The sequence below is a fragment of the Taudactylus pleione genome, unplaced genomic scaffold (genome assembly GCF_031769625.1).
Source record: "Taudactylus pleione unplaced genomic scaffold, aTauple2 ptg001435l, whole genome shotgun sequence".
NCBI lineage: Eukaryota > Metazoa > Chordata > Amphibia > Anura > Myobatrachidae > Taudactylus > Taudactylus pleione.
The window spans coordinates 71,683-85,740 of NW_028285834.1; positions in this window are offsets into that span (position 1 = coordinate 71,683).

The following is a 14,058-nucleotide window of genomic DNA, read 5'->3' on the forward strand; positions in this document are numbered from 1 at the left end:
TTTGGATGATATTTTGATTTCTTCTGGGATATTCACTTCCATTATCTCCATATCTTGGAATTCAGTGATCATCTATGGAAGCAGAATTCTATTGTAAAGTAGTGAAATACCTTTATGAATAGGAGGAGATGTTGTTTCTAGTAATATTGTGTCTGGAACAGGCCTCCAGATATACCCTGAGAAAGTAGGTCATCCTAGATTGGTCACAACCCCTGGATCTGAAGCATCTGAATTTATTAGGATTCACTAATTATTGCCGGATTATTCAGGTGTTATTCCTCTCGTGTTGCTCCTATAGCTCTCTCTTACTAAGAAGCACACCTGTCCTTAGGTCTGGTCTCCTGTAGCCATCAGGCTGTCCTCGCCGGTTCTCAGACAACCTGACACTTTCTGTTCCTTCCCTATCTTTCTATGTGGAGGTTGAGGCATCTTCAGTTGGGTATTGCTGCCATCCTCTCTCAAAAATTCTCTGATGGGAAGTTGCACTTGTGTTATTTCTTTCCCAAAATTTTTTTGCCCAATAAACGTCTTTAAACTACAAAAAGCACATTGTCTCAATTTGTGACAAGCTTGTGGTCTTTTTTTTATTTTTATTTTCATGTTTTAATCTCCGCATTATATTTTGGATAAGAAACCAGATGCCCTCTCTCACTATTTTTCTGTTACTGACGATAAGAGTCTCTTAAGAAGCAACCCATTATTGATCCCAAGTGCCTCCAAGCAACGTTAGCAGTCCCCATTCATACACCTACTCCTGGGGAAACCTTAATGGCACTCAAGTTGACTAAAACTCTTCTCCAAAATGCACACTCTTCTTGCTTGTGCTGGGCACGCTGATATTTGCAAGACAATAGAGCTGATTCATTGTAACTATTGACTACTCTTCTCCAGGACGTGAAACAATTTGTTGCAGCCTGCTTTGTTCAGGCTTCCATATCAAGCTTCTTTTGGTCCTCTTTAACCTCTTCCATCTAGTTCATGGTGGATTATTTCTCGAAAATGGCCCATTTTATTCCACTCACAGGCCTCCCTTCTGCTACAATTCTGGCAAATTTGTTCATCTGGGAAATATTCCACCTCCATAGATGTCCTAAAAAGATTGTCTCAGATCAGAGTGTTTTTTTGCAAAGGTTGGAAGAACCCTGTGTAAAGCATTACAGATCCATCTAAACTTCACCTGGGCATACCACCCACAGTCCAAAGGGCTGACAGAATGCACTAATCAGTATTGAAATCTTCTGAGAATGTAAATTTCCGGCACTCAAGATGAATGGGTTGACCTACTTCCTTGGGCTGAGTTTGCTCACAATAACCATATCATCTGGGACCACTCCATTCTACACTGTTTAGTTTATGGCATTAATCCCTGACTTCCACCACTTAATTCTTAGCCATACTTTGTTGACCAGGCCATTGAGTCACTTCTGTCATGGACCACCGGCCGATCTCTCCAGATATGCCAATCTGAGAATGGCCGCCCGTGACATTTACAAGTTAACTCGGCATGTGTGGTTAAATAAACCTGATAGCTGCCACCAGCAAAGGGGAACTTTAGTATTAAATACAGGGTAAGCCTTTGTTCTTACCCGCTATACGATTATGTACACTTAGTAAAAATAGGTAACATGGGCCAAATGAGGCCTTGGGTCATAAAAACACAGTTCCAGAACTAGAATTAATGTTTTAATTCAAGAAAATCTTCAAAGCTTAGTTACAAAAAGTTACAAGAAATTATAATGTTATAATAAAAGGGTTCACACAAATTACTCACAGTTTCAGAAATAAAATCAAAGTGAATAAACAAACCACATTGACTGTAAGTGGTGTGAGACGAGGCAGTCTCAATGACGAATTCTGGATCACTCTGTATCTCACGATAGCCTCTCGGAAATGAACAACAAACTATAGTTGAACCACATATTTATGCCTGCCTTTCCAGGCTGCTCTGGGTCACTCTCCTCCCTTGGGATAGTTTAACCCTTCCATTGTTTAGGTGACTGTAACACAGGGTTTCTTGGTCACCTGAGCAGGGGTTATTAATTACCTTTTAGTCCTTTCTGAAGTTTGAGAAGTGGGCTTAGGTCAATAAACGTGCACACTGATTAGGTAATTAAACATACATCTCTGTAGCCTGACTGCTGGTATAAACAACAATTCTTTGATCTCCGTCCCTAAACAGGACACAGGGATTTTTATGACTGGTGTTAGCAAGGATCTGGCCAGCTGTCAATTAATTTCCCTGGACATCCTTCTTATGTGGGATATACACTACCGTTCAAAAGTATGGGGTCACCCAGACAATTTCGTGTTTTACATGAAAACTGACTTTTATGTATCAAATGAGTTGCAAAATGAATAGAACATATAGTCAAGACATTGGCAAGGTTAGAAATAATTATTTTTATTTGAAATAATAATTTTGTCCTTCAAACTTTGCTTTCGTCAAAGAATGCTCCTTTTGCAGCAATTACAGCATTGCAGACCTTTGGCATTCTAGCTGTTAATTTGTTGAGGTAATCTGAAGAAATGTCTCCCCACGCTTCCTGAAGCACCTCCCACAAATTGGATTCGCTTGATGGGCACTTCTTGCGTACCATACGGTCAAGCTGCTCCCACAACAGCTCAATGGGGTTGAGATCTGGCGACAGCGCTGGTCACTCCATTACAGACAGAATACCAGCTACCTACTTCTCCCCTAAATAGTCCTTGCATAATTTGGAGGTGTGCTTTGGGTCATTATCCTGTTGGAGGAAATTGGCTCCAATCAAGCGCTGTCCACAGGGTATTGCATGGCGTTGCAAAATCGAGTGATAGCCTTCCTTATTCAAAATCCTGTTTACCTTGTACAAATCTCCCACTTTACCAGCACCAAAGCAGCCCCAGACCATCACATTACCTCCACCATGCTTGACAGATGGCGTCGGGCACTCTTCCAGCATCTTTTCACTTGTTCTGCGTCTCACAAATGCTCTTCTGTGTGATCCAAACACCTCAAACTTCAATTCATCTGTCCATAACACTTTTTTCCAATCTTCCTCTGTCCAATGTCTGTGTTCTTTTGCCCATATTAATCTTTTCCTTTTATTGGCCAGTCTCAGATATGGCTTTTTCTTTGCCACTCTGCCTAGAAGGCCAGCATCCCGGAGGCGCCTCTTCACTGTAGATGTTGACACTGGCGTTTTGCGGGTACCATTTAATGAAGCTGCCAGTTGAGGACTTGTGAGGTGTAAATTTCTCAAACTAGAGACTCTAATGTACTTGTCTTCTTGCACAGTTGTGCACTGGGGACTCCCACTTCACTTTCTACTCTGGTTAGAACCTGTTTGTGCTGTTCACTGAAGGGAGTAGTACACACCGTTGTAGGAAATGTTCAGTTTCTTGGCAATTTCTCGCATGGAATAGCCTTCATTTCTAAGAACAAGAATAGACTGTCGAGTTTCACATGAAAGTTCTCTTTTTTTGGCTAGTTGTAGAGTATAATAGAACCCACAAATGTGATTCTCCAGATACATAACTAGCTCAATGGAAGTCCAGTTTTATAGCTTCTCTAACTAGCAAACCCGTTTTCAGCTGTGCTAACATAATTGCACAAGGGTTTTCTAATCATCCATTAGTCTTCTAACGCTCTTAGCAAACACAATGTACCATTAGAACACTGGAGTGAGGGTTGCTGGAAATGGGCCTCTATACATCTATGTAGATATTCCTTTAAAAACCAGACGTTTGCAGCTAGTATAGTAATTTACCACATTAACAATGTACAGAGTGTATTTCTGATTAATTTAATGTTATCTTCATTGAAAAAAACAGTGCTTTTCTTTAAATAATAAGGACATTTCTAAGTGACCCCAAACTTTTGAATGGTAGTGTACAAGTTGACACAATTATAGCTTGCAGGGAAGCAGAATTTTCTATAACCTTTGGTTACACCTTTGCTTGTTCATCTTTAAAGGCACGTCACCCTTCACACACGAGTAACATTACAACCAAGTCAACAAAAGGGCAAGTTACATGTTTATACCAATAACATATCCTGCGCAGTTATGCCCATGCGGACGCCAAAATCCGCTTTTCGCTGCAACTTCTGCTGGACTTTCCTAATGAATTAGGAATCTGTTCACTGCAAATTCTTTGTTGATGAGACATTTACCAATTCCCAATCTCAAAACTGGAGTTAGGGTTTGGCTCTAGACCAAGGATCTTTGCCTGTGGGACCCCACCATGAAATTAGCTCCTGCTAAATCCGGTAACCTACAAGCTTCTGTTATGCCTCTCTAATTTGAATAGCAAACTCTTATCATATATCTTTGCTCAATTCCTTGGTCATTGACCAGTTTTCGAGACCTGTCAAAATTCAGTTAAACTTCAGTTTATAATTGATTGTAAGTGTTATGGTCCCAAAGAACGTACTTGGATTGATGCCTCTAATATTCCATGCTTTGACTCTTAAAGGTTCCATCAGAAATTTCCCAGAAAATGTTTTTTTTTGTATTTCAGTATGGACTACTTGTACTGAAGTCCAGTAATCCAAACCACACCTGCATTGTGGTCCTGAATTCTAATCAAACACGTGTTTTATGTTCCAGCATTGTTGCAGTTACTCCATGTATTGCACTTCAGCATTCCAAGTTGCACCATCTTGTGCTCTTCTCTTGACACTTTATTAAGCATCCTTGTGCTGTGATCCAGATCCTGTGCTGCCTACTTAGTATACCCAGCCCTCTTAGTATCCCATACCTCCCCGGTGCCTCTCTTGCAATCTCCTTAAAGTCACATCTGGTGCTTGCCTGGTGACAGTGACCTGCGGGGTAGCCTAAACCTCCTTGGGAAGGGGATGGTCCCTTATGAAGACCAGTGCCCCTTTAGACTCAGTGCCTCTGGAAAAACAGTATCAAACCAGACCTGAAGATATGAATCTCCCAGTGCCATCCTGACAGTCTGGATGGACAATAATTATGCCTGGGCTACTCCCCCAAAGTCTGCATTTTGGGTGGAGTGGACCAATGTCGCCATACATTCTATATTTCGCTGGGATTATGCAATGTGCCTGATAATTGGCTTCTGTTATATATGAAGCCACCATTTTCTTTTTTTTAAATTAAGTTTTATTTTTGCAAGTTTAGTAAAACAACACTTGATTTTCATGAATGAGCAGTTGACAGTGGCATATAAAAAGTCAGGTGTCAAGTATATTACCAAAACTTTGTAAGGAATCCCTCTTTTGTGTCTTTGAGTTTGTATTTTCGGCTTAGGACTGCAAGCTAGGTTAAGCTTTGGTAGGTTCGGTATATAGTCTGAATTTGGATGGTCTCTAGAGGCCGTACTTTTTAGGAGTAGTGTTGACTACAATGTACAATGATGTAAGGAATTTGCTGTTTGGGATGAAAGGGCTTGGCTTTGTTGTCGAGAACCTTGCTGGTCTTATTGCACCAACAATAAATGGCAATGTTTTTTGTAGTCCAACTTGACCCAGGCTGCAGAAGGCTTTCAAATAAACCCTATGCTTGAGTAGTTTTCCAGAGCAAGGTTGGTTGGGGCCTGGTTGTATTGCAGCAAAAGTAGTCTGTACATCTAAGTATAAGGTGTCATATTTCTTTTAGGAATCCTGTTTTTTTTTTTTTTTGCAAGACTGATAATCTAAAACATGGCCACAAAAATCTGCCTTAGATGTCTCCAAGAACAGCACATTCATCCCAATGATTCAGTCATCTAAAAAATTCTGTAATTTATGAGTTAATTATTCAATAGATTCAGTGGATTGACTTGGGAGGATAGGAACCTCCAAGAGCAGCAATAGGGGAATAGGAATAAGCAAGTGAAGAGAATGAAACCGTGGTATGGTAAGAGATAAGGATACTCTCAAAAAGCAGCATGCTGGATTCTCGGGAATAAACCATCAGAGGTCAAATTATAGTCAATCCTTGACCAAGTGTGAAGATCCTGTGAAAAAGTATAAGATTTTTTGTTGAGGTCGTATAAAATAGACTGTCTTAATCATTGGGACCTTTTGCAATCCTAATTTGGACTAGCAGAAGATGACCTGTCCAAATACGGGTTATCAACAGCATTAAACTCCTTTAAACAATACATTAGGAGTTGAACATTGGAAAAATAAAGCCAAGATAGCATGAAACATATTACAATTAGGGATATAGATGTTTCAGAAAGGTGAATTTCTCCCCCAATATCAATAGATGGAACAGTATGAACCTGTCCTACACATCTCTAACAGAGTCCTATATAGTATATCTTATATGTTTGTGCAGCCAACCCATATTTTTTTTTGTCAAATATGGAGTAGAAATACACTTGGATCCATGGAGAGTCATCCCGAGCCAGATTTCTTTGTGTCTCCTGGGGGAAGACCTTATCAACAGAGAAAGCCTTCAAATGGGACACAACAATGTCCCTTGACATTACATTACATTCCATAAGACAACCCGAAACCTCGAAGACATAGAAGGTGGCCAAAAAGAGGCAAAAAAGAAAATAGATTTATATTTTGTACATTCATAATTGTTATAAACTGTTTGCAAATTGAAGTACTGAACAGCTTGAACTTACTAATATTACGCTTTGCTTTTCAATATAAAAAGATGTCATTTCTTTTCATTCCTTTTATTTCTAGCGGATGGAAATACAAGCAGAACGATCTCTGAAGGATCTTGTCTACAGAATGTAAAATAGATCATAACAAGATCACACAAGATTCAACAGGAATAAACTCCCTTAGCCTGAACATACACCCAGGGATGCATAGTACAGATATAGCATCTGATACTTCTAATTATGGGGTATGTTCTCCTGACACCTCAGATATTGCTACATATAGTACAGGTGATAGCAGATATTCTTGTTTGAGTGTGGTAAATATTTCACACATCAGTCAATCTTTATTCGACATCAGAAAACTCACACAGGTCCAAAACAATTGTCGTGTTGAGTGTGGTAAATGTTTTACATGTAAATAATCTCTTATCCCACATCTGAGAACTCACACAGGTGAGAAACCATTTCCATGTTCTGTGTGTGGGAAATTATTTACTCTTAAATTAGCTCTTGTAACACATCAGAGAACACACAGTTGAGAAATCATTTCCATGTTCACAGTGGAAAATGTTTTGGTCAGAAATCAGCTCTTGTACATCAGAAATTGCTATGTTGCGAGTGTGGGAAATGTATTAGCTATAAATCATGTCTTGTTGAACATCAGAGAAGTCACACGGGAGATAAACTATTTCCATGTTCTGAGTGTGAGAAAAGTTTTACACACAAATAAGTTCTTGCTACACATCAGAGAATTCACACAGGAGAGAAACTGTTTCTGTGTTCCAGTTGTGGAAAATGTTTTGCACTCAAATCGGCTCTTGGTAGTCATCAAAGAATTCACATGGGTGAGAAACCGTTTCCATGCTCTGTGTGGGGGAAACGTTTTACTCAAAACTCCAGTCTCGTTGAGCATCAGAAATTTCACATAAGACAACAGATATTTCACTATTGCTAAAGCCATTGATATTAATAAGATCATTTATAAAAACAGGCATATTGGCACCACTCTCCAAAGTAGTAACAGAGCATATTGGTATATAAGATCCTATGTTTTGGCAATGGTCTAACGATATAGGGGTAAAAGACTGTGAAGCAATGTTTTAAAGAGGTAATCATTTAAAAGGCAAACTCATCCTGGTTTTGTCTATGTTTAGTAATGAATAGTAATAAGCAGGAGTTAGAAGCTCTGTGTTTGCTCATTTATCCATAGGCATTTACACCTATAGAGTGTGTGTATAACCTACTGTATGTATGTGCTAGGCCAATAACTAGGGGCATTTGTGCATCATTACACGCTCTTTGTAACCCTATTCCTCACCTCCTTTATAGATTGTAAGAACCTCTCACATTCTCTTTGGACTTGATTCAGAAAGTTAATGGCATTTCTTTAATTGAAATTTGTCATGTCCACATTAGACAACGTAACTTGTGTTAACATGGCATGGGACACGGAACACGGATGGCTTTCCGTCTCATCATAAAGCATACAGTGCATCCAGAAAGTATTCACAGCGCTTCACTTTTTCCACATTTTGTTATGTTACAGCCTTATTCCAAAATGGAATAAATTTATTTTGGCCTCAAAATTCTACACACAATACCCCATAATGACAACGTGTAAAAGTTTTTTGGGGATTTTTGCAAATTTAATAAAAAAAAAACTAAGAAATCACATGTACATAAGTATTCACACCCTTTGCCATGAATCTCAAAATTGAGCTCAGGTGCATCCTGTTTTCCACTGATCATCTTTGAGATGTTCCTACAGCTTAATTGGAGTCCACCTGTGGTAAATTCAGTTGTTTGAACATGATTTTGAAAGGCATACACTTGTCTATATAAGGTCCCACACTTGACAGTGCATGTCAGAGCACAAGCATGAAGTCCAAGGAATTGTCTGTAGACCTCCGAGACAGGATTGTCTTGAGGCACAAATCTGGGGAAGGGTACAGAAAAATATCTGCTGCTTTGAAGGTTCCAATGAGCACAGTGGCCTCCATCATCCGTAAATGGAAGAAGTTCGGAACCACCAGGACTCTTCCTAGAGTTGGCCGGCCATCTTCTGGGAGAAGGGCCCTAGTCAGGCAGGTGACTAATCCACCAATCAGGCCTGTATGGTAGAGTGGCCAGATGGAAGCCACTCCTTAGTAGAAAGCACATGGCAGCCCACCTGGACTTTGCCAAAATGCACATGAAGGACTCTCAGACCATGAGAAACAAAATCCTCTGGTCTGATGAGATAAAGATTGAACTCTTTGGCGTGAATGCCAGGTGTTATGTTTGGAGGAACATGACAAATTAACAAAACGTAAAACAAAATAAATCCATCATACACGATTAAGTGGACAATTCCGACTTTATTAAGAAAATGTAATGATCATCATAAAAGTTGAAATCGCCACCACACTTGGCTGTGGATTAATCACACAGCCACCATGTCTATCACAGTTATATGTGGTTATTTCATCTTTTACTACAGCTGTGATGTACTGAATGGTCATCAGTTACCAGGAAGGAACTAGCTCCTTCTCTGTGGTTATCAACTACCATGAACTAGCTCCTTCTCTGTGGTTATCAACTATCAGGAACTAGCTCCTTATATGTGGTTATCAGTTACCAGGAACTAGCACAGAAGAGACATGGAGGGGACATGGAGGGGGCAATGGGGAGACATGGAGGGGGTAATGAGAGACATGGAGGGGGCAATGGAGGGATATTGAGGGGGCAAAGGGAGATTCACGGAAGGGTACAGAAGAAGAGACATGGAGGGGGCAAACAGTTAGGGTTATAAATACTTACTATTTTGGCTTAGGAATGCCTTGAAAAAATTATGGAGACCCTAAGGGTTCCTGAAACTGAGAAAGTTTTGGAACCTCTGAGCTAGAGGATACAGAGCCACTCCATGGCCAGCAGCGTGATATACACCCAATGGAACAAATTCCTTTAAGCACCGTATAAAGAATGTTAACAAGAGGCTTACAGTCAGTGTCGGTGCGCATGAGTGACTCCAAGCAATGTACAAACAAGGCTTGTAGCAATCTCATGGTCAACAGCAAGGCACCAGGCAAAGTACTGACATAGATTGTAACAAACTCATCAATAGCAAAGGTTGCTAACGGATATCATTATCTTCAGGCGTGGTACAGACAAAGACAGGTGCTAGAATGTGGTAAGATTCAAGCAGAAACTTAGGATACATGGGAGCACTTTAGACAAGGACAGTACACATAGGTGATATAGGTTAGAGGAGATCTCACCAGTATACGGAACTCTGACCTCACAGAGGGGTGAGATACAGCAATGGTGGCAGACCACAGAAGCCGGGGAGCTTGGGCAAACTGCTGAGACTGTTAATCACCAATGTTGGAGAGATTACCAAGCCACAAACTGACGCATTTCGTCAAGTTCTTCATCAGAGGGCTAACTCTAGTGCCTCCTAATAATCGTGTCACTAACTAATGGAGCTATTACATACATTGACAGACAATTCACACACAAAGCACTATCAGGTATCTTTAAGTATAGGATGACAGTGCTTCTGATGGTGTCCAGTTATGGACTGTGTTTAATTTTTTCTCTCTTTTTTACATAGAGTGCATACTTCATCAAGAATGTTCTAAGCTCACTATTTGATACCCTTCATTCTTACCCAGTGCACATCAGCTGTGTGTATTTTACGTGGACTTTCCTACTAAAAATCTAGTTTATATATTATCCTTTATTTATATAGCGCCCCAAGTCTTCCATAGCACCGTACAAAGGGGGTCATTCAGACTCACTCGCGAGCGGCAGTATGCTAGCAAGCGGGTCGATGTTCCCCACTGCGCATGCGCACGACGGAGGGAGCTCCGTCGTGCGCATGCGCGAGACCCGACGAGCGACGGGCTTTCCATCGCTCCGGGTCTCGCACCAAAGGGGGCGTGCTGTCGATGTTGATTGACAGCACGCCCCCTTTGGTGAGCGTGCCTGCCAGACGGAGGCGTTCCCATGGGAATGCCTACCGTCTGAAGCCGGCCCCACTGACATCACTAGTGATGTCAGTGGGAGTGATTTTGGCTCTGATAGAGCCAAAATCACTCCAGGGCTTGTGGCAGGGAGACCCTACCGCAGGGTCTCCGTCGCAAGTCCGATGGTTGCGATGGTCAAGACCATCGCGACCATCTTTTTGGCCGCTCGCATATGCTGTGGGTGGTCACCCACAGCTATGCGAACGGCCAGGAGGCCACTCCATTTTCTTGGAGGAGGGCCCTGATTCAGAGCGAGCGTTCTGCTCAGAGCGTTCAGCTCTGAATCAGGGCCAAAGTACATAAACAAATAAGTGAACAAGAAACAGTACAATACCATACAGGGCAAGGATATGCTGCATTAGCGATCATAACGCTCAAAATAAGCAGCAGGGAGTCAGCAGTCAAGTGTTAGATGCCCTTGTGGGGAGAAAGGAGAAGAAAGTATAAGGAGAAGCACATGAGGGAAGAGGGCCCTGCTCGTGTGAGCTTACATTCTAAAGGGGAGGGGAAGACAAACCGGCGTGACACAGAAGGGGTAGACAGGGATGAAAGAGCATGTAGTAGCAGGTTAGGATGAGAGCTGGAAGGCTATGATGATGAAGTGTAGTCTTGAGAGCCTGTTTGAAGATTTGTAGAGAGGTGGAGAGTCTGATAAGGAGAGGGAGAGAGTTCCAAAGGTAGGGAGCAGCACGGGCAAAATATTGGAGGCGGGAATGGGAGGAAGTAATCAGTTGGCAGGAGGCATTTGTTGAGTGAAGTGGACGGGTGGGAGTGTGAAGGGAGATGGTCAGAAATGTAAATGGGAGAGGATTGGGTGCGGGCTTTGTAAGTAATTGTAAGAACCTTGAATTGGGTTCTGAAGGAGAGTGGGAGCCAGTGTATGGCCATAGTCCAAGGATGCCCAGTTTACAAATATTTGAAATATTTAAATGACATATGTATAACCACAATCATTGATCACTAAAAACTGGAGGATTGTCCATAAAACTGAACTTGTAAAACCTTCTACAAAAATAACTACATCCTCTCCTATACATTTACCATTCAGTATAGCAGCCCTTCTAATGGCCTTCATCTTACATTATATATTGCTATCTATACACTGGTAATATCAAAAGTGGGAATTTTCATTGACCCGTCTCGGGTGCCAGTCAGCCATTGCCGAGGGAACAGGGTTCTACTGTCTGACTGCTGCGGCTTGTGTCAAGTCTCCGCATGTAATAGAAGAATGCAATTTACTTAGATTTAACATGATAAATAATGTGACTTCTGGTACCTCTAATCATTATAAACCGGTTTGTTGCAAACAGTATCACGACTCTATAATGCACATATAAAAAAAGAAAACATTTTGTTGAACATCTCTTACATTAATTCAGCCTCTTACGCTATTATGCAGTTTCCTTTACCTAAATGCAAAAGGATTAATCTGAAATAGGCGTCCCGTTACTGTCCGCATGGCGTAAACCGCCCACGAGACAGAACAGTTCTGCCACTTCGAAATGCCCATTTCACAAAAAACTGCTCCATCAGCGGGCAGTGCAGTCTGTCCATAATTTCAACCCTCGTTCGTTGGATAGGTGTGGTTCAATAGATCGGCAGCAAAAAAGTCAACACCAGATGATTGGCAGTCAATAGGTCTATAGGGTCAAAAGGTTGACATGGATGTAGGTCAACAGGTAGAAAAGGTTGACAGGGCCAAAAGGTTGATATAAGAATGATTGACACAAAAATGGTCAATGCATTTTTATTTTTGAACCCTAATCTTCACCCTTTAACCCTCCCCTTGGTGCCTAAACCTAACCCTCAGGGTTAAGTGCCTAACCCTAACTGTCCCTCCTAGTGCCTTACACTAACCCTCCGGTAATTGCCCAAGCCTAACCCACAAAAAAAACATGTAGATTAATTCAAAGTCAAAGTTTTGGCCATGTTGCCCTATACAGGGTCGACCATTTTACTGGCGATCTTACAACTGGAACCACGTTGAATAAACGGAAAGTAGGGATCGTGGTCTCCATTCTGCTGATGTGTGTGAGAACGCTAAGCAGCTGAACAGCAATCCAGAAGCAGGGAGACACTCGAGGGCCTGGTGCTGCCTGTATTGTTGGAGGAATACAAGCCCCAGGATATGTGCAGACCGGTGGGAGCACTGGACTTTAATTTGGAGGGTATTACAGAGGAACTATATATAATTATCTGAAAAAGGACACAGTTGAAAGTAGAATAGCTGTAACCCCCACTGCCTAAGGGTAAACACTTGTACGACCGGCAATCTTGCAGATGGTCGGGGCGATTTTACGCTTGGTTTAGGCATTTATTTGGGTTTCCTCGTGGTTAGTGTGATATATAGTTTGTAGTGTATCAGTCATTACTTTGACTCTACATGTAGGTGTATAATAAATCTGGTTTATGGCTGATCGGTGGTCATGTGAGCTTTATTCTCAAACCGCACAGACAATCTGTACATTGCCACCTAATCCCTTCCCATCATTGAAGGTAAAACTCCCATTTATGGGTGGTTACGAGAGGGGTGGCTAAAAAATGTGGGTGTGTCACAACCGTTTTATAGACGTGTCGGATCCAGCGACTGAGTTTTTTTTTGGTGCCGGGGTCTTCGTTCAATCTGCCAGTTTGAGTCATAGGGTTACTCAGAAGGATGATGATCGACCAATGCCGTGTCTTTGTATGCACATGCTGCAGATATTTATGCAGATGTTTGGGTTTTCAAAGCCACCAGTGAGCGTCTCGATATATATCCCGGCGGCTGTGATATTTGCATATTAACTCACAGTCGCAATGGAATTTGCATACAATTCTAAAGCCCTTTGTATGTGAAAGACGAATTGATGACAGCAAAGGCCAAATTGCTGGTATTACTTCTCAATATGGAATCGGTGGTATTCCAGTAAACTTCACAAATCTAAAAAACAGTTATTGGATCCCAGTAGAAATAGTAAATTGATATTTTGCCAACTGACATGGTGCTCATATTCTTCCACTGAATGGACAAATGATTACCACCACCGGGTTAGAACTATGTTAGGCCACCTTTCGCCTTAATTCGACTTGAATTCTTCAAGGCATCATTTTTACTGTCGGTACATTTCATGGGGAATAATAGCCCAAAAGCGATGAGCTGCATCTTCCAGTCCCTGAGGGTTTAATGGTAGCAGATCCTGAAGGAGTCATATCCTTACCCTGGTCCTCGATTCAGATTATCGGTAATTGATGCACTTATGCCCATCTGTAGGACTGACCATGTCTGCCCACTCTCCGCGTGCGCATCCAGTAGCCCTTTACGATCACATACCTTGAGCTCAGACCCCGTTTTTGTGTCCACTCTGTGTGCACTTTACCAACTGCCGCTCTCAAGCAACTCACCAGTGCAGCCGTTTTGCTCATGCTCACATTCACAGATCTCGTCATTGACCCATCATTTCATGAGTGATACACGTCATTAGTCTCTGCATACATTTGCCTTTCTGTTCTTATACAGAGTCCG